Source organism: Ochotona princeps, chromosome 1 (genome assembly GCF_030435755.1).
Source record: "Ochotona princeps isolate mOchPri1 chromosome 1, mOchPri1.hap1, whole genome shotgun sequence".
NCBI lineage: Eukaryota > Metazoa > Chordata > Mammalia > Lagomorpha > Ochotonidae > Ochotona > Ochotona princeps.
The window spans coordinates 116,838,768-116,860,503 of record NC_080832.1 but is presented as its reverse complement, the minus strand read 5'-3'; the positions used below and the strand labels follow the sequence as shown (position 1 = coordinate 116,860,503).

General features: G+C 48.4%; 1 protein-coding gene, 1 long non-coding RNA gene and 1 pseudogene across 8 annotated transcripts in view; all 3 read left to right on the top strand.

Annotated features, from left to right (window-relative positions):
- Positions 1–17,008, top strand: part of LOC101533943 (patr class I histocompatibility antigen, B-2 alpha chain-like) — a 32,235-nt pseudogene extending 15,227 nt beyond the window's left edge. Inside the window, exons 6-8 of the transcript XR_009245676.1 lie at positions 16,359–16,380; positions 16,769–16,801; positions 16,951–17,008. The product of XR_009245676.1 is annotated as a patr class I histocompatibility antigen, B-2 alpha chain-like (transcript). The remainder of the gene's footprint in view (positions 1–16,358; positions 16,381–16,768; positions 16,802–16,950) is intronic.
- Positions 1–21,736, top strand: part of LOC101523895 (patr class I histocompatibility antigen, A-2 alpha chain-like) — a 426,293-nt gene that overhangs the window by 176,647 nt on the left and 227,910 nt on the right. Inside the window, exon 9 of one of the 6 annotated variants that reach the window (XM_058666545.1) lies at positions 17,930–18,071. The exons of 1 other annotated variant lie outside the window; for it this stretch is intronic. The gene's annotated coding sequence lies outside the window, so the exon portion shown is untranslated. Of the gene's footprint in view, positions 1–16,260; positions 16,362–17,929; positions 18,072–21,736 lie in introns of those variants that run through there. 4 more of the 6 variants (XM_058666525.1, XM_058666518.1, XM_058666478.1 and 1 more) reach the window with 4 other exon arrangements.
- On the top strand, positions 14,712–16,018 carry LOC131480722 (uncharacterized). Its single transcript, XR_009245767.1, has 3 exons — positions 14,712–14,777; positions 15,011–15,286; positions 15,898–16,018. It is a non-coding gene; the product is annotated as an uncharacterized LOC131480722 (long non-coding RNA).

Sequence of the window (21,736 nt, the reverse complement as noted above, 5' to 3'; positions counted from 1 at the left end):
CAAGATGTTCTCTTGACAGAGAAGAGGAATAGCACCTACCAAAACCAAAGGCAAATGGGAAGAACATCCCAGTAAAATGACAACAGAAGACTAAACCAATGAACAACCCATTCCTAAAATGACAGGACCAAAATAATACCCATGTATGTTAAACTCTGAATGTAAATGGCTTAAGCTCAATCAAACATCATAGATTAGTCGACTGGATTAAAAAACAAAACCCATCTGTTTATTGTCTGGAGGGGACACACTTCAACAAAGATCAGCAGAAATTACATCACATGGGTTTTGTTGTTTTATGCTAGTTTCATCTCTTCAAAACACTTTCTTCTGACTAAATCATTCAATGACTTGTAGATCATGCAGTGGCATCATTTTCTTCAAGAAGGTTCATGATTTTCATTTCTTCAGCTACAATTAGTCATTTAATAGCATGCTATTTAAAACTTGGTGTTGTTAATTTCTTTTTTCTCCTGGATGTTGATTTTGTTTTGTGGCTCTTCATTTAAGGAGATGTATAGTAGCTGTATCATGGAGACTGTCATATCTAGCAACATGTCATTTAACTTCAGGGCATTGTAAATTTCTATTTTTCTTCCTATTGTTGATTTTGTGTCATGACTTTTCATTTAAGGGGATGTACTGTGAAATGGAGACTAACATCCAGATGTGAGGATGCAGTGTAGTATGCATTTCTGCTTCCAGACAAAGATGGACTTACAATGAAACTGTTTACTTTATCTTGACAATAGAATTCTGGACTCTCTGCCATTGTCCATGCCCGCAATGATGGACATATGACTGAGTATGAAGAACTATATGTTAGTAATGATATAGAGGAACTAGGTGGTGGGGGAGGGAATTGTGGAGGGGATAAGGAAATATGGAGTTGTATCATAAAATGATAGCAATAATAATAAAATGTAAACAAAAAAACAGGTCACAGAAACTGCTCAACTCTAAGAAGGGGTAAGAGAACTTTGAGGACGGTGGAGCCATATCTGTTTGACACGCTCTTTCATAATACATTCCTTGAGATCATCTGGGGGATGTAATGGGAACTGCAACACACAATTTGACAACCACTGCTTTGAGTCGGAAATGATAAAAAGAAATTAAGGCAGATAAAACAATACAAATTTATTTTTCGCTTAACTACTATGGAGAACATGCAAATGATTACCTAATACTTTAATAAGACTGGCAGTGGGAACAGTTTTCAGAGTACTGTAATACTCTAGATAGCAAATAAATTCATGAATTAGGATGATGTTTAATATAACAGCCTGTGGGGCTGAGAATTCTTGGATTTAGTTATGAGATTTAGAGACATAAGCCAAAAAATCTTAAAAAGATTGCAAGCAAGCTAGTTAAAAGCAAACATCTTCAAATGTCTACTGTCTTGGATTTAGCTTGACCTAATAATACAAGTTTACATGCTGACAAGCTAAAAAAAAAAAAAAAAAAGGAGTGGCTCTCTTCATTCCTGCCTCCCTGAGTAAAATGAGAATAAAAAATTGAAGGATTTGTCTCACCTAACTTCCATCATACTTCGACCTTTCCCACCCTAATTGGAGATTCATACAGGATGAATCAATCTCATCTATGTAAATATAAAAAATATATTTTTAATTATTTAAAAAAGAAAGGGCTAAGTTACCACTCTGGTGACCATAGTGACTGGGACCTGAATCCCATCAGCCGAAGGTCCCACCTAAAAACACACCACCAGAAGGAAAGTTGGCCTGCTCCCCGTACACCTGCTTTCCTTGGGTGTCTTCATCTTGGCCTAGGTCTAGAGGCACAGGCCTGTAAGAAACCTCCCTGGGTCTTAACAAGGTCTTTAGAGTGTCACAGCCCTTGTTCCTCACTGATCTCTCACAGGGTATTTCCTTCCAACAGGTAGAGAAGCAGGGAGCTACACTCAGGCTACAAATAAGAAGGGAGGGGGTGATCCCTAACACCCTGGGACCGTGTGGACACAGCCCATGGGAGAGCTCACCCAACCCTGTAATTCCTCTAATCTCTCTGGTGATTGTTTGTCCCACCATAGGCAGTGACAGTGCCCAGGACTTTGATGTGTCTCTCTCAGCTAATACAGGTGGGACCAGGCGGGTCTCAGTGGGAGAGGGCAGTGAAACCAAGAAAACAAGACTGGGTTAAAGTGATTCCCTGGATCTGGACATTCTGTACAGTGGGATGCTCAGGTCACCATTTTAGAGAACCATCTGAATTTGCTCATGATTCTATTTTTCTTTAGTGTGACAGCTGCCTCTATGGGACTCAGCAAGAAAAGGTTTGCTCAGGATGCCACCACTGTGACTTCAGGAGCTCCCTGGATTCTTCCTGCCATCAGCATCTGAAAGTGTCTGTGTCTTTGTTCTGCCCCTACAGTGTGAAGAAATGAGGAGACCAGCTGATTCCTGAGCAAGAGGTCTCCCTCACTTTTTATCTCACATGCTTAGAAGGATCCATCAGACCCCACACAGGGCAAGGCTCCGTGGATCAAAAGATGCATTTTCAGACCTGCCATACTCTTGCCCTGCTTCTGGGACTGTTTACCAGAAGGTTATTTTCTGTGTTTTCCCCCAGTCTTTCCCAAAGTTCGGATTGTAGGGTTAGCAACAAGGAAGATGCTGTGATTTCCTATCTTCATCAGTTGTTGTTAGGTTTCCATTCTGTCTGCTCACCTGTCCCTTCTTACAATGCAAATCCACCATTATGGCCTTATAAGACAGGGACCAATATTTATTTATCTTTGGTTGGAAAATAGGACACATAAGGCTGGGGTATCTTTTCTTTTTTTCTAAAGATCAATGAAAATATACTATTTTAATGAAAGTAATTATCCACAATAGTTCCTGCCCATAAAAATAAAGTAGAATAGAATAAGATTAGATTATAGTTGTTGCAATTTTTTCCATATCTATGTTTCTGAAAGAAAAAAATAATAATCAACTTATTCCAAATGTTTGAAGGTACAAAGATTCTTTTTTACTAGAAGGTGAGTATTTCTTAACACAGTGTCTTTATAAATTTTATTTTATCTTTTTTTATTTGTAGACAATGTTTACATAGTTGATCAGGGTGGGAAGGATCTAGGGTTAGGGAGAAGTGGGTGTGATCATTGTTTCCAAGTTTTCTATTTCTTCCCATTTCTGGTGGGATGGGAGATATAGGGGATAGGCCATACCTGGCCTCCCAAACATCCTAGTACCTGAAGATGGGGAAGGGCCACCTGGTATCAACACAGAGTCACAATAGCACATGTTCCAAAGGTTCTGCCCAGGTGGATGCAATAGTATCAAAATACTGTTGATCTTGCCGATTTATGGATGAGGAATCACTTCCACTGTCCATTGGCTGACACCATCGACCTTATAGTCTCCAATCACCCAGATATTTGCTGTCATCGTTTGACTGGGATAGCTGTCCATATGCTCTGTTCTCCATTCTCTGCTCTGATACCAGATGTCCTCTGCAGGCCCCAATGAGCTACAGTGTCTTCCATGTGCACCATGGTCTGCCATTCAGCACTCCATCCTCTATATTGAGGAGGACCAGTTCTCCTAGGTGGACTCATGGACCTGAGCCAGGCAACCTGGGCCATGCCAGACCCCCACCCCTGGGACTCACAGATCAAGCAACAACCTTGCAGGTGACCCCATGGCCCTGGACCATGCAGCCCGGAACCTGCTGGACCCCAGACCCACAGCGCCAAGATTAATGGACCCGAGCCCCACAATACAGACAAACCTAACAACCCGGACCTGGAGAACCATGACCCTCTATGTCCCCTGCCCCAGGGGCTCAGGGAATCCAGCACCCTCCGTGTAGGCAAACCAAGGAAAAGGACCCACTGGAGACCCAGGTCCCACCTAAATCCCCACCCCTGGGGACCATGGAGCTGGCCTCCACCACATAGGCCAGGCCCAACGATCTAGATCAGGAGACCCAGGTTTCTCTGGATCCCCAACCCCTGCGACTCAGGGACTGAACACCCACTGCCTCCAGACTGACATGACTCATCCTTCCTTGGTATCCACCAATGGATACCTCAACATAGTTCGATCCAATCTATCCCCAGGTCCAGCTTGTGCTGGTTGGTGCTTTAGCCTAGCCTTTCCCAGTAAACTTCCAGTCCTGCCTTGAGTATAAACTGGCTGGCCTTGTGGCTGGACCTGGCCTCCCTGCACATTGTCTTGGTTCTAGGCTCTGCCAGTTGTTGTTATGAACTGGCCTGGCCTGGCCCAACCTCTAGCCTGACCCACATGTATGTTGGCAGGTAGTGTAACCTGGTTGGGTTTGGACTGCTCCTTGCCTTGGTTCTTGCACTTACCAGCAGGGATTGCATCCTGACAAAATAGTTCACCAAGCTCCTCTATCCAGTCTCCTCCCAGTGGCAGATCTTGCACATACTGGTGAGTCTCTGGCCCAGGTTGACTGTCCACCTGTTCTTCCTGGCAGAAACAGTGTCCTTGCCCAATCGGCCCATACCCTTTCCAGTTCTTACTATTGGTTGCTGCAGCCCATCTACACTGGTCCGTACCAAGACACAGCTCTCACATGGTTCAGCAGAAGCTGAGATATAGCCCAGCCTGTTCTACACCCACCCTGACTCTCACGAGTATCAGTGGGTGCTTGAATGTAGCCCAGCCAGAACCTCCCCAGACCCAGGTCACACCCATGCCGAGGGAGATTGTAGCCATGTGCAGCCCAGCACACTGCACAAAATCTACCAATTACATTCACCGGTGGGAATTACAGCCCAGCCAGGGTGTTCCCTTAGCTTCCCAATTGTTGTGGGCTAAGGAGTTGCTTAATGCTGGTTGGCCAGGGCAGGAACAGTATCTGGGCTTGTGGCTAAAATCACCTAGACTAATTAGACTCATCTGTGTCCAATATCCTGGTTAAATTAGGACTGGGGGAAGAGTATATAAGGAGAGGTGAAGGAGCAATAGAGACTTTGGAAAGACTTCTACCATCACTGGTCTCCTGTCGGTGCTTCATCCCCAGACCCTCTCCCTGTCCACATTACTGACTCTGCTGGCCGGAGCACCCAACCAGGCCTATTTCCAGCCACAGTTCTTGCGCATGCCAAGAAATTTCTGTTCAACATGAATGAGCCCACATACTCCCCTACACATTCTACTCTCAGACCTGATTTACTCACGTATTTGTCAACTTCATGGCTTAGCCTCACAGAACCTGTTCCCACTTCTCATGCTGCCTGGTAGGTTCCATGTTTTAGCCCTTTAAATAGAGTGGCCTTGTCCATGGAAGTTCTAGAGAACTCATTCCTTACCTGGACCTGACCATAAGGTCTTTATTAATCCACACCTGTGCCATCTCTCAGATTCCCTGTAAACCCACACCCCCAAGATTTCAAAGTACATTGCCAGGCGGCGCATGGGCTTTGCCCAACAATGTTGGTGGCCGCAATGCCCAGCCTGGGTCTCCCCAGCAGCCACCACACTGCTGGGAGGGTTGAGTACCCATGCCTCTATAGGTCAAACTCACCATTCCAGGTCTGCTTGATTGGTACTACAGCCTATCCATCCTGGACCACTCCCAGACCCAGCTCTCATGTCAACCAACAGATGCTGCATTGTAGCCCAAACTGTCTAGCACCCTTTCTGGCTCTTGGAAGTGCCAGCAGGTGCTGCATCCCAGCAGCCAGGTCCTGCTCACCCCCAGACCCAGCCCACCCACATGCCAGTGGGTGCTGCAGCACTGCCCGGCTTAGTCCACCTCCAGCCTTGGCTCTCATGCTCACAATTCGGAGCTTCAGCCCAGCAGTGGAGTTCCTCAAAATTCCCCTACTAGGCCCACTTCCTGCCTCAGATCTTGTGCAGGCCAGGAAGTGCTGCTCAGCCCTGCTTAGCATGATCTGCCCAGACCATGATCAGTCCTGACCTTTGCATGTCTAGGACATGCTGCAGACTGGCTCAGCCCAGCCTCCTCCCGGCACCGGCTCCCACACCTTGTGAGTTCCACAATTCAGCCTGGCTCAACCAATCACTACCCACAGCTATTCACGTAAACTGGTATTACAGTCCCACAGGTGCAAACCCACAAGTCCCTTACAGAATCTGCCCCCAGATCCAGTTCTTTCCTGTTCTGGTAGGTGTTATGAACCAGGCTGACATTGCTTACTCCCTGATTCAAACTCGCAGGTGGGTACTACGGCCTATGCCAGTCAGGCATGCCCACCAGCCCCAGCATTCCTGCATGTCAATGAGCATGGGATGATGCTACTTACTGAATCCACGTGTCGCACCTTGGTGGGTGCCCTGCCTGACCCACACAAGCCCTCAGTCTCTCCCCCTCTAAACCCTACTGTACCAGCTCTTTCACCTTCCTGCAAGTGCAATGGCCTGGTCAATGGAAGTATCCAAAAATCACTCCTCACCATACCCTCAGTGGCCCTCACTCAAGCCCGGGCCCAGACCGACCTCCTTCTTTAGACATTCTGAAGCCCTCTGTTATGTGATGCATGTCATACTTGGGAGCCAGGGTGGCATGCCATGGCCTGGTGTCCCCTGCCTTTCCTGCATCTTTAAAAATAAATAGAAATAATAAAGTAAGAAACTATGGTGGCACACCGGTATAGTTAACACAGGGTTGGCATTAAGCAAGCACAGAATGCCCACCAGCTACCAGCTGCTTTTCTCCCAGCAGTGTTAACAGTTGCCAAGTACAAGGCAACCCAGGGAGCTGGCTACAGCTGGGGAGTAAATCCTGCTGCCTTCTCCTGAGTTATTTTGCCATGTTTTTCATTACTTTCCATTTTTAATCTTCCAAGTCATCACTGAATCAGAAATTCCTACAATGATTTCATTTAAAAGAATTTCTTTTTCATCCTCACCAAGGACCATCAGTACGGGTACCAAGGACCACACCCCAACTGCCAAGGAGACCACAGGGAATTGGAGTGCTTCAGAAGCCAAGAACTCTGAGGTCACCCACCCCCTTTTGGTTCTACCACACAGGATGGAAGAAGCCTAAATCCTTCCTCGCAGGATCCAAGGTCATCGGAACAGCCAGGAACCCTCAGCAGTCCGCAGAAACAGAACAGTAAACTTCCTTCAGGACTAGGAAGAGGAGCTTTCTCTGGTCCTTACTTAGTTCCAACTTTGGATCCTTCTCTTGCAATGACCATCAGGGTGACTCCGGAGCCACCAACCCCAAAACACACACACACACGCACACACACACACACAAATTGGAATAGATAGAGAACAACAAGGAGCTTAGAACCAGACAGGAAATGGTCAGTGTGGACTCACACATACCTTACTAGGTAGGACACAAAGATTAGTTACTCCTCACTAAGGTATTGAAGATTTCTCTGCACACCCCTCCTAAAACTGTTCTGCACCTCAATTGTTGACATATGCCTTGTTAGGGTTATAACTCTAACAGTTTAGATTAACTAAAATCTGCCAAGTTCAGCAAAATTAAGCTTCAACGCTATAAACTGCTAAATAGTAAAATGGAAACAGACATGAGACAGCTGATTACTATCCTATAGCCATTTTAAGGTGTATAGAAGCCGGTTCTATATAAACTAAAATTGAAATGTCAATGAAGTAGTCACAGGATGTGGTTAAGAACTTGGCGTTTTCTTTAACATATTGGTTACTCAATACCATGTCGATTAATTCCATAATGTTGTAAATTGTCGTTGATGTTATGTTGGAGCTTTAAATTGATCGGGATGATATTCTGCCAGCTCTGCCTTCAGACCAGAGATGGTCTCCCCAAGAAACTGTTGAATTTACCTGAACAATAAGATGCTAGACTCTATGCTTGGTATATGCTTGCAATGAAAGAATCTTGACTGAATTTGAAATGCAATACAGCAACAAGGTGGAGGAATCCACCATGGCGGGATGGGTTCGGGGGGGGGGTGGTTGGGAGATTCCCACAGCCTATGTAACTGTGTCACATAAAGCAATGTAATTAATAAAATACATATACATATGTATATTAAAAATAATCCCTTTTTCCTTTTTCTATAAAATTTTATGAAATTCTAATGTTGTTCCATTAATGCCATCTTTACAAGCATTTTTAAGTACTTTTTTAAAAAATTTATTCATTAATTACATTGTATTATGTGACACAGTTTCATAGGTACTGGGATTCTCCTCTCCCCTCCCCAAACCCTCCCCCATCTTGATCCATCTTGATGCATAACCACAGCTTAAGTTCCATTGGGATTCCCTCATTGCAAGCATATACCATACATAGAGTCCAGCATCCTATTGTCCAGTCAAGTTCAACGGCTTCTTAGGGAGGCCCTCTCTGGTTTGAAGGCAGAGCCAGCAGAGTGTCACCCTGATCAATTAAAAGCTCCAACATACCATCAGCAACAATCCAGATACAATGAGGCTGGTGCAGAGTCCACTGATTGACATAGTCCATCATAGAGTCTCCCCTTATCCAGTATTTCACTGCCAACATAGAGCTGAGGTGGTTGATTGATCTACTCTATCTTCCATCTTTTCTTGGTTAATGTTCTGATGCCTCCATTTCGATTGAGGGAGTCCCCAAAGAAACTTTGAGGTGTTCCCAGACCAGGTTCCTATAGGTACTAGCAAGCACAGTGCCTGATACGGTCCATCACCCCGATCAGCTGGTGGTTGCAACTGCTGGGTTGGTTCTATTCTCAGACCCAACCTTCATTGGAACCAATGAGTATTGTAGTGCATCCCAGCTCTGCCCATCACACTCGGCCCTCACCTAAACCAGTGGGAGGTATGCTGTTTGGGTGCTGCGTTCCTAACCGGCACAGGCAGCCTCGCATTGGCATTTTGTGTTGTGTACTGTTTTTATCACAACCGAACCTGGCCAGACCCCACCCAGTTCCAGCGCTCGGGCTTGCCAGTGGATGACGTGAGCTGACTCAGCCTGGTCCGCCCTCAACCCAAGCCAGATGTATGCCAGTGGGACACTTTCCATAGCCTCTTCTGGGTTGTTTACCTCCATGCTTCCTGCGTTTATTTGTAGGGTCAGTGTCCTGTCAGAGGAACTGTTCAGCCCCCTTCCAGTTCCTGCGCCCCTTAGTGGGAAACTCCACCCAGCCAGGGCCTCCCCCTAACTCCCCAACCAGGCAGTTTCCCAGCCAGTGTTAAGTATGCCAGTGGTTGCTCTGGGTCAGCTTAGTATTCCCAAGCCTGTTGCACCTCCTGCCTTGTCTCCACCAGCCCTCCTAAGCCATCCAGTGGGGTCAGAATTCCCACAGGGTTTGGCCCACACATCCCTGACACATTCTACCCCCGGGTATGGTTCTCGAATGCCAGTCAAAGTCATGGTCCTGCCTACCGTGACCCCTCTGCTGATCCCTCATCCTATTAGGCAATGGGGACATCCTGCTGGACAAGTCCGGATTTTGGCTCTTGAATGAACTGGTGTTCGGTAGTCTGCATTATAAAATGATTACAGGTTCTTCAGAGGAAGATTTACTGCCATTGAGAATCTTTAGGACTGATTCACATCCCCAGAGCACTGTGGGTTCAGCATGGAGCTACTCAAGGAGTGTATCAAAGAACCAAAATTCCAGAACTCCCTGTCCGGGCGGCCTAAAGGCAGAGCCTGGCACCAAATGGCGCACTGGCCGCCCGGAAGCTGCTCACCACATGTATGTACGTACATGGTGGCAAGCGTGGGGGTTCCAGGCTTGAGACACGGCCATCCTGAGGCTCCCCAGACAGCCAGACGGCTGCCCAGAGGTTGAATCCCTCGGGCCCCAGTCCCCACTGGAGAGGACCAGCTTTCACAGGCAAGCCCAAGATCCAGGCCCTGCCAGACCCTCCACATCCAGGTCTCACACTTAGCACCTACCACGCAGGTTGGGCCAAGGACCTCTTCCTCTGGTGCTCACTGACCCTCACCTAATGCACAGGCAAGACCCCCTCGTGGATTTCTTTGAAATACAGGAAGTGTTTCACTATTCCTAGCTATCATCATTATATTAATTAAAGCATTTAGATTCTGTCTAGCTATTTGACTTTATAAACCTCAATTCAAGAAATATTCAAAATATATATATTTGAGATATGTATTATAACATCAGGAAAAAATCCCAAACAGAATTGCATGCAACAAAATAGATGCATTTTTAAATTGTTAAACTGTTTTACAAACCATTTTTAGAAATTTATTTTTCAATTTCTAAACCTCTCAACATTCATGACAGTACATTTTCCATGTTCTAAGCCAATACAGAATTAAAAAATAATGTGTATTGCCTAAGAACTGTCTGAAACCTCTTTGAACTCTCAACAATTATTTTCATTTTGCAAAGTTGATAGGTGTACATTTTTATTCCCATTAATAACCACATGTTCTCACTTTTGTCCACTGTAATTACAACAATACTTGACTGACATTTACATTTCTTATTTTTCAATATTTGTTCAAGCACTCTTTTTGGTTTTCCCATAGAGATGCACTTATTTCTGAGAAATATAGAGTGTTTCTTTCTATTCAATTATTTTTTGAAAGGCAGAATTGCAAAAGAGAGACAGAAAGAAAGTTCTTACATCCACTGATTCACTGTCTAGATAGCAAAAATGGCTAAAGTTGGGCAGGTCTAAAGTCAGGACTCAGGAGCTTCTTCTGGGTCTCTCATGTTGAGATGCAAACCCCAAACACTTGAGCACATTAGCAGGGAGGTCTGTCCTTTGTCCATGAGAAGAAAGAAGGCACCTTTTCCCATTGCCAGGTTTCTTATGAGCCTGGAAAAGAAAGATGTTATTTTAAAAATAAAAAGATAAGATAAAACAAATATCCTAAGTCTGAGCTAAAAGGAACCCTGAGGAAGGGGTCATTTGATTAACTGGCAGGCACAGAGGATTATATAAGACAGGGGAGGTATGGCTTCCAACTCATGACACTAAGCTAGCTACCTGCCTGTCCCATCTCATTCCTCCCTCAGAGATTTATAACCCTCACTCTTAGGGAAACTAAAGAGTGTAAATTCATCACATCTTGGGTAACTACTTCCTGCTGACAGGACTTAAACACACTGCCTATCCCAGATTCAGAAATCTCTCGCCATTTCATCTAAAGGATTCATGTCACAAGCTAGAGAATTACCAGTCAGTGCCAATGATTGTGTCCCCTGTGTGTTTCTCCTTCCTCTGAGCAGATATTGGCTTTTGAAACAGACAAGTTTGTCAATCAACATGAGCAAAACTGAAAAGCAACAGATTGCAAGTGGCTTCTCCTTAACAATAGAGGATTATATTTTATCCTTTCCCAAGTACTCTGTGTTGATAGATTATTCCTATAAAGATTTCTAAACTAGCCAACTTGAGCATAAAAGCATTTAATGTACCTTTCAGAGAGGATACTACCATCAGAATAAAGGTGACGATTTGGGGGGAGGAGCTTTTTTTACCTCAAGTTGTTATTTTTTTCATTAAGGGGGAAACAGGACCCTTTTAGATAGTGAAAATATACTTTATTTGTTTTATACAGTAGCTGCCAGCAATATACTGATGTTGATATTCCAAAGAGAGAGAGAAAAAAACAACATTCCAGAAATCCTAAACAAAATACTCCAGTTCTGTTCAATGTTACAGCTTGGGGAGTGGAAACTTCTTCCCATGGTAAAAATAAAAATATGAGTGGCTCCTGTCTGGTTAATTTGTAGAGAATATAATTTGAATGCTTTCTCCTCTTTGAATTCAATACTGACTATAACCAGTATAAGAAATTGGTAAATTAACAAACTTGATAAAATGTTTATGAAAAAATAACTTGTATTCCTCTCAGTTTCACTTTGTAAGTATTTTCTAAATGAACATTTTTAATGCATAGAAATAAAAGCTGTCTACATACAACTCTGTAGAGGCTTGGAAGTCAACACAAGTAAAAACCACCTAGGTTGGTCCACTCAGCCTAAGCAAAAATGTCATCAAAATGTCGCTTACCTATATACAGATTGTTCAAGGGTTTCAATACAAGTCGTGAAAGCTAACATTGGCAAGAAATACAATTCTTACCCTGGATCAGCTGGAACAGCACAGACACCCCAGCTGCTGAACACAAAACTGCCTCAGCACCCCTGGAGAACAGTGAGGCCCTCCCCTTGGACTGTGTGTGTTCACTGCAGTGTAGCCAAGCAGGGAGCACACAAGGGGTCCCCGGTAGTCGGAGAAACCAAACCCAGCTCCATTTTCACACTGGCAACCTATAGGAATTGCCATGGAAACCCTATAGGAATTGCCATGGAAATTTCTACATCCCAAACCTCTGAAGATTTTAAGCCATGACCTTTCTAGAAACATGAGATGCAACATTAGCCTTTTTATGGGCTTTGTCTGTTACCAATCGCCATCCAACTTCCTTGATTAAGTCATAAAACCTTGTCTCTATGGGAGAAAAATAAGCCTGTTTCATCAAAATTTCAGGATCTACCTTCCTGAGACACCAGAGGGACAGCCACATGTAATCACGGGCAATAAAAACGAGGACAAGAACCATCTGGAGAGGAACAACCTCTTGGCCTGGTGCTGTTCACCACTGTCCTGGGGGGACATGGCCCTGACTTGGCACCACTGGGCCCACCACTCACTAAAAGGCACAGGTGCCCCCCGACCCCTCCTCTGATATTGTCACACTGGAAACCTCAAGACGGGGTTCAGCAGGCCTCTCTGACACCTGCCTGGGCTCGGGAGTGGACAGGACACTGCCACCAAGCTAGTGCACTGGGATGGCTCACAGACAACAGCGCTTCTGCCAAGAGCTGGACTGTGCTTCCTCACAAAACGGGTGATCAGGTTCGTGGTTCGGAGCATAGAGTACTGAGACAGGTAAGGGCTTCCTGTCCTAAGTCCATTACAGAGAGCAGGACACACAGTGCTGCCACAGCCAGGAGGGATGCTGCCCTGTTACAGCATTCACATTTCCAAGAGAAAACTCTTGGAAAAAAGTGTGAAAGAACACTTTTAAAACCAGTGATATGCAAATTACCCAAAGCGTTTGCAGTCATGACCACAAGTCTTAAGAGTAGCCCATTTTGCTCAAAAATAAATAAATATATAGTACATAGTAACCTTTATTTTCATCAAGTTCAATAGTTCCATTTCCCTTGTTAGAGTACAAATAATTCATGGCTTAGGACTACAATTAAAAAAAAAAAAAACCCACACTCAATGCTATTCCTGTGGCTGTAAAAAAATTTAGCTCAAGGAAGTATACTGATTCAGAGTAGGCAAAAGTGCAGTAAAATACACTGTGGCAACTTCAGATCAGTCCGGCGGGTGTGGACATGCCTCCACGCAGGACCTAACGGTAACGGAGACCGGCCGGGAACGGTCATCATGCACGTTGACCTCACGCTTCAGGGAGAATAGACTTCACACCTTCTTGCTTACACTTTAGGAGCAAAATTCACTTAGTATTTTGCCAAGCCCACCTTAAACGTCTTCATTTCTTTGAGTGTGAAGTTTTTCCTAATCATTAACTAAACCAACTAAACATTAGTCTGAAAGATCTATAGAAGGGGCTGGTGCCACCTCAGCAGCGCGTTTTAAACCAAGGAGAGGCGCCAGGGCGCTGAAGGCAGCAGCGCATCTCCACCCCGGCTTGGGCGCTCCCTAGCACTCCTCTAACGACAGCGCCAGCTTGGACCTGGAAAGCTTCACCCTTCTCTCTCACCTGAGGCTCTTTCTTGTGACAGGATGAAAGCTGCTTCTGAATTTGAACTATTGGTACACATAATCCAACTTCTCTTTCTGTTTGGGGTCATAACTAATTCTGAAGAGCATAAACATCCTGAAACCAAAATATCTAAGAATCACTAACTTAGTCACTGACTCGGTCTCAGGAAGACAGTGCAGAAGGAGCCTCTGTGTCAGGTGCTAGTGCAAACCTGGGATAAAAGGCTCAGATACCCAGGGTGGCTCTCAGTGACGCAGTCCCAGGGCAGATCTGGGCTGGGGAAGCCCAGCCTTGTGGAGTCCAATGTCAGGTTCCCAATCACAAGGGAGTCAGGTCTTTTTGCCAAGACATTTGGGACACAGCACTGCCAGCACTTCCATTGGACAAGCGGTTTCCGGAAGAGCCAATCAGCGCAGTCACTCCCATACTGATTTTAAAGTTGGAGCCCTCAGGCGGGAGATCAGAGTCTTCCCCAGACCCTCAGGATGGGGTCCAGGACGCCCCAAATCCTCCTCCTGCTGCTCCCAAGGGCCCTAACCCTGACTGAGACCAGGCAGTGTGAGAGCGGGTTGGGAGGGAGACAGGCTCTGCGGGGCAGGAGCGAGAGGAGCGCGGGGAGGGCACACAGGACCCCGGGGACAGGCCACTGTGCCACCCCGGGAGCAGATGCCCCCACTTCAGTCCGTCCCGCCCTCCCCTCACTCAGAACCTTCCCCTCCGCCCCTTTACTGCTTAGCAATTCCAAGGACCCTTCCTTCCCTGCAGCCTCCACAAACATAAATCCCAGGTATATCTCCAAAGTCCGGGTCTAAGCCGTTCTCTCCCTCCAGGTTCCCACTCCCTGATGTATTTCATCACCGGAGTGTCCCGGCCCAGCCCCGGGGAGCCCCATGTCATCGCTGTGGGCTACTTGGACGACACACAGCTAGGGCGCTTCGACAGCGATGCCGCGAACCCTAGAGCAGAACCACAGGCCCCGTGGATGCAGCAGGTGGAGCAGGAGTACGTGGACAGGCACACACAGCGGGGTAAAGAGCAGACACACTTGGCCCATCTGTACCTGAACAATCTGCGCGGCTACTACAACCAAAGCGAGGCCGGTGAGTAACGCGACCCCTCCCCACGTGCGCCCAGGTCGCTCCGGGTCCCCGGGGCCGGTTCCCCCACCCCGAGACTGAGCGCCAAGCTGAGTGCGCCAACAGACTGCGCGCCAAGCCTGGAGGAGCGCTCATCGGGATTCGGATTTCGGTTTCGGTTTCCTCTGAAATCCCCGCGGGTTGGTGAGGGCGGGGGCGGAGCTGCGTGGCCAGGGCTCACCGCGGGACGGCGATAGTCTCTCACACAATCCAGAAGATGTATGGCTGAGAGGTCGGGGCAGATGGGCGCCTCCTCCTCGGGTACTGGCAGTGGGCCTATGATGGCGCTGACTACATCGCCCTGAATGAGGACCTGCTCACCTGGACTGCAGTGGACTTGGCAGCTCAGATCACACAGCGCAAGTGGGAAGTGACAGCTGAAGCTGAAAGATACAGAGCCTACCTAGAGGAGGAGTGCTTGAAGTCGCTGCACAGATTCCTGGAATTGGGGCAGGAGACATTACAGCACTCAGGTGTGCAAGGCTTGTAGGGGCTGCCCTTGCCCACCTCCCCAAGGGCTGGGGCTGAGGCTGTGGAGCAGGGGAGTAAAGTGGGACCAGGCCTGTGTCCACCTCTCCTCATGGCCACAGCAGGGATGTCCTCCTGGACTTTGGGTCCAGAGACAGATACCCACCCTTCCCTCAGTGTGGAAGAGGGATCTGAATTGTGAAAGCATAGAAGATTCTGAAAAGAATCCTCTTGGTGCCCTGGACTCCCACTGGGATCTGTGAGCTGTGACCTCTACCAGGCCTGTCCTTGGCCTCAAGCCAATGCACTGGGAGGATTCAATCCAGGGTTTCTCAGTCTCTCTGCCTCCACTCAGAACAAAACCAAATCCCTTTCACCCCGTCAGAGACCTGGGGCCTCCTAGCCTGAACCATACCTGATTCTACATCCTGATTCTGCAAAGATTCTACACCTTTGCAGGAAACAGATGATCCCATTGTCTTTATCCAGGCCAGGTCTGGGCCTGCACTGCTCCCCCATGCCTGTCCTCCTGTCCACTCTCAGGATGGACACTGAGTGCAGCTTTGGTGTCTGATGAAGAACATGAAAGGCCTGAATTGTACAAATCTTCCCTCAGACCCACCCAAAGCACATGTGACTCACCACCCAGTCTCTGACCAGAAGGCCACCCTGAGGTGCTGGGCCCTGGGCTTCTACCCCAAGGACATCACACTCACCTGGCACCGAGATGGAGAGGACCTGACCCAGGACATGGAGCTGGTGGAGACCAGGCCTTCAGGGGATGGAACCTTCCAGAAGTAAGCAGCTGTGCTGGTGCCTTCTGGAGAGGAGCAGAGATACACATGCCACGTGGAGCATGAGGGGCTGCCTGAGCCCCTCACCGTGAAATGGGGTAAGGAGGGCAGGGGGGCAGGGCCTTCAGCAAGAGCAGGCCTGAGCCCTGGGGTCAGAGCCTCCCTACTCTCCCTTCCCCTCTCAGAGCCTCCTCAGCCCAATGTGCCCATGTGGGGAGTCATTGCTGGCCTGGCCCTCCTGGCAGTATTGCTCATTGGAGCTGTGGTCACTGCTGTGATGAAGATGATTAAGAGGAAGCGCTCAGGTAGGGCTGGATGACGGCTGTCTCTGAGTCTCCTGTCCCCTGGGGAGAAGGTCCTCCTTCCCTAAACCCTGGAAGCACCATGAGCACACACCTGCACCCCTAGCTGAACCCCAAGTGCTCACACTGGCTCTGGTGTGAAACACAAGTGAGGGTGGAGGACAAACACTCCATGAGCATGACTCTGCTCACAGGGTCCTGAGTTCCAGCAGTCCCAGGTCAGGGGAGGTCCCAGCTGAGGACACAGCGCAAGCACCTTCTGATCCTCTGCTGGGTCTGTAACCACAATTCTAGAAACTTCTCTGAGATAACCCAGTCCTCCAGGCCTCCTCTAGACAGGTTCTCAACTCCTGCCTTCTCCCTGCCTGTCATCAGCTCTTTTCTGTAACAGGTGGGAAAGGAGGGAGCTACACTAAGGCTGCAAGTAAGCACTGGGGTGTGTTTGTGGGTGGGGGAGTCCCCAAGGCCCTTGCCATGGTCAGATGCCCATGGGGAAGCTGCCCTGCCCATCCTGTAGCTCCTCCCTCAGCCACACCCCCAGGGCTCTCACCAAGTCCTGATTGGTTCTCCCAGGTGGAGACAGTGCCCAGGGCTCTGACTGCTTTTTCACAGCTTGAAAGGTGAGACCTGGAGGAACTGTAGGGTTAGAGGGGCAGGTCTGAGGGGACACAGAGGGGCTGGGGATTCCTTGCATTTGCACGTTTTCTTTTTTTTTTTTTTTTAAGATTTATTTATTAAAAAAAAAGATTTATTTATTTTATTGCTTAGTCAGGTATATATAGAGAGGAGGAGAGACAGAGAGAAATATCTTCCATCCAATGATTCACTCTCCAAGTGACCTCAAAGGCTATAGCTGCACCAATATGAAGCCAGGAGTTCTTCCAGGTCTCCTACACGGGCGCAGGGTTCTAAGGCTTTGGGCCGTCCTTGACTGCTTTCCCAGGAAAGCATATGGGATTCCGGCACGTTCAAGATAAGAACTTCACCCGCTAAGCCACAGTTCTGGGCCCATATTAGCACATATTCATGTGTGCAGAGCTGTTCCTGTCCCCATGTGTAGTGCAATTTCTCACCTTGTTTCTGTAGTATGAGACAATTGCCTTGTTTGGGACTGAGGGATAGAACCTTGCTTAAGTCCCCATCTTGGTGTCTTTTAAAAGCCCTGCCCTCGGGGCCGGCGGCGTGGCCTAGCAGCTAAAGTCCTATCCTTGAACCGGGATCCCATATGGGCACCGGTTCCAATCCCAGTGGCCCCACTTCCCATCCAGCTCCCTGCTTGTGGCCTGGGAAAGCTGTCAAGGATGGCCCAAAGCTTTGGGACGCTGCACCCGCATGGGAGACCCAGAAGAGCACCTGGCTCCTGGCTTCAGATTGGCGTAGCACCACCGGCCGTTGTGGTCATTTGGGGAGTGAATCATCGGACAGAAGATCTTCCTCTCTGTCTCTCCTCCTTTCCAATAAAAATAAATAGATCTTAAAAAAAAGAAAAAGAAAGCCCCACCCTCCCTTCCTGCAACAGCATCTGAGTGCGTTCCTGTGAGCACAGTATGAGGTGGGAGCCTGGCCCTCCCAGCCCAGCACGGGCACCTCCATCCCTGTCTCAAGTCAGGTGCATCTGCTGCAGCTTCATCCTTCCTGTGCAGATCTGAACAGCAACTAATTTTTCCAATTCCAATCATGAGTGGTTCATGAGAAAATTAAAAGGAAATTCCAACAATTGGGCAGAGAAAAAAACAGAAGCACCAGGAACCTTCCAGAATCCGTTGTTTCCTTGTTGAGTCCACTGCAGGTGGGACAGGAAAGGCTGGGAGGCCCTGGGTGAGAACAGGGTTGTGCCCAGTTGGTCCCAAGACTAACAATCTTTGTCGTGGTCACTGCTGACCCAGCTCAGCTGCCATAATATCCTGGTCTCTCTGGTAGGACGTGCACCCTCCCATGACAAAACTCAGCCAGAGTTAGCTTTGCCTTGTCTCACAGACCTGAGGCAGTGGAGGCTACATGGGGCCAAGATAGTCAAAATTCACATTTGAGTTCAGTTCTGGGCTCCCGTCTTCCTGTGTCTATTTTATTTCTTAATGTCGTTGGCTGATTGCACCTGCTCTTCCTGTGTGTGAGCTCTGGTGGCCTTCACGTCCGTGAATCCAGGAAGCAGTGTGGGAGAGAGGGAGGCAGGAGGGCAGAGGACACTTGTGAGAAAGCACAGGCCGCTTGGACACCAGCAGGAGAGGATGCCGCTCTGCAGCCGCCACAAGCGGCCTCTGTCTCAGCTCCACTAATGAACCACGGGGTCTGGGAGGGGCAGGTGCAACACGCTCACATTACCGTGGGCCAGACTCAGTACCAGGCAGGGTGGTCCAGAGTGGGTGTGAGAGCTGGGGCTGCTGGCTGTCTCACCACTATGGTCAGCTTTCACTGCCCTGAGGAGGTGATCCTGAGGAAGGTTGGAAGGACACCGTGAGTCACCAGCAAAGGAATCTGGGCAGGTGCTGTGCAGGCAGGAGACGGCCAGTGCAAATGCCCTGGGCAGGAGCTGGTCTGCACACAAAACAGGCAGCCATCAGGAAGGCTGTGTCAGGGCACCACCGTCCAGCAGGCTGCGCACTCACTGGAAGGCTCATCCCTGGCTCTGAGTGAGCTGGGAGCCATGAGACAGCTCTGAGCAGAGGAGGGACGTGTGCACCTTCTCCTGTCCAGGGACCACCCTGGCTGCTGCATGAAGACGGGGCTGAGAGACTGTGAGGCTGGAGACAAAGCTCTAGGGGCTCCTGCGATGTCCAGGCAGGGATGCCAGTCACTGTAGTGGGTGTGGGCAGAGTGGGAGAGATGAGGTTCTGGATCCTTCTGCAGATGGATGCACAGCACTTCCTGTGGCCTGCATCCAGGGAATGAGAAGGAGGAGGCAAGGAAGACATTCAGGGCTTCAGGGCATGCCAGTGGGGGGATGACATCACTCAGTGAGAGGGTGACCAGCAAGGGTGGATCCCAGGAGGGGCCACCCAGGCATTCAGTGCATTAGCAACGGTAGCCAGGGTGTTGCTGAGAATTGAGTGACACTGCAGGGCTGGCAGTGACCATGAGTCAGGGGCTGAAGGGAAATGTCTGTGTGGGAGACACACTGGGGAGGTGGCTCTACATGGACTAAATTTGCAGTCAGGAGCAGAGATGGGGCAACCAGGATATGAGTGGCTATGCTGAGAGCATGCACATGACCAAGACATGGACCTGCAGAGCCAAGTTTGGAACTGAAGCCACAGCCCAAGCAGCTGCAGGGCTGAGTTCACTGTGACAACCTGGGACCTCAGATGTGCAGAGGGGATTCCATGGTCACTAGGAGGCTGGACAGTCTGGAGTGGCCAGATCAGCGTGTGGCCCAGATTGGTGCTGACAGCGTCGCCCCCAGGACACACTCTGGCAGCAGGAGGGGAGACAGGACTCCCACCTGGGCCTCAGCCTCCCCTGAAGGATGGTCACTTGAGCACACCTGGGCTCTGTGCCCCACATGGTGTGGGGCCACTGTGGCAGAGATCTGGGTGGAGACGACCCAGTTTCACTTAGGATCTTCCAGGCTCACAAGGTGGGACACACATGCACCCAGTTCTGAGCCACACCTCCCACAACCTCTGACTGTCCCCAGGCTGCTGAGCTGGGCAGGACTATCAAGGTGCTCAGTGGGGCAGGGAGACCCAAATCAAAGTCAGCTGTATGGTTCCCAGGGAGGCCCCACCCTCACTGGGCACCCTCCTGTTTAACTGGGATGTCAGGGGGGAGGGGCAGTCTCAGCTTGTGTTGTTTCAGCCCCTAGTGTTCACATCTGGACATGGCACAGTCAAGGTCAAAGGCACCTGTGTTCTCTGAGAGCCCTGCGCACAACCCTGCTGTCACTCACTGGGAACCACTGGGCTGGTGTGCAGAGAGCACCACAAGATGGGGGAGGGGTCAGAAATTTATGTTTATTTATTTGAAGATTTCTTTCATCTTTGTGAAAGGAAAGTGCTCCCCCATCTCCTGGCTCACTCCCCCAAATACCCACAGAACTGAGGGAGGGGCAAGCCAAAGCCCAGAGTCCAGAATTCAGTCCAGGTGTCCTGGTGCATCATGTGCTGCCTTCCAGGGTGTGTACTGGGTGGTTGCTGGGCCAGAAGTGGAGCCAGAACTCCAACAGAGTACTGAGACTGGATTAGGAATCCCAAGCTGTGTCTCTACCCTGTGGTGAGTGCCCAAGCCTACATCCATGGTTTTCCATCAGGAAGGAAATAAAGAGCACAGGTGATCAGTGATGACACAGGACATTGGAGATACACAGTGTCCTCTCTCATGGGGAGCAGCCCAGGAGCAAGGTTCAGGAAGAGGCCACAGCTGAGCACACCAAACCTTCATGGATCCTGCTGCCTCACATGGTGCAGTACATGGATTCTCATGCCTTGAAGCCCACTGTGAAATCCAGGAGTTGCTAATATACCCTGCACCTGTCTATGTGACTGTCTATGTGACATGGGCATGAAAGAAGGCAGAGATGTTGCTGACAGTTTGGGGGGCAGAGGGGGTACTGATTTTGCATGTCTGAGGTATGATTTTGCACGTCTGTCGGGACACAGCATGGTGTCCCAGTGGCTAAATCCCCACCTTGCACACACAGGGATCCCACAGAGGCTCTGGTTCATGTTCTAGCTGCTCCACTTCCCATCCAGCTCCCTGATTGCGTCCTGCAATAACAGAGGAGGACAGTCGCAGGAGACTGAGAGGAAACTTCTGGCTCCTGGCTCCACATCAGCTCAGCTATGGCAAATGTGGACACTTCGGGAGTGAAACAGCCAGTGGAAGATATTTCTCTCTGATTTTCCAATAAAAACAAATAAATTTGTTTTTAAAAATGATAAAGGACACAAGACAGCTGAATAGTACCCTATAGCCATTTTAGGGTGTATAGAACCCGGTTGTATATAAACTAAAATTGAAATGTCAATGAACAAGTCACAGGATGTGGTTAAGAACTTGCATTTTTTAACATATTGATTACTCAATACTATTCAATTAACTCCATAACATTTTAAATTGTTACTGATGTTATGTTGGGGCTTTTAATTGATCAGGATGATACTCTGCCGGCTCTAACTTTAGATCAGAGATGGTCTCCCCAAGAAACCATTGAATGTATCTGGACAATAAGATGCTGGACTCTATGCTTGGTATATGCTTGCAATGAAAGAATCTCAACTGAATCTGAACTGTGCTTATGCAACAAGGTGGAGGAATCCACCATGAGGGGAAGATTTGGGGAGGGGTTGGGGGAATCCCAGAGCCTATGAGACAGTGTCACATAATGCAATGTAATTAATAATTTAAAAAAAGAAAGAAAGCA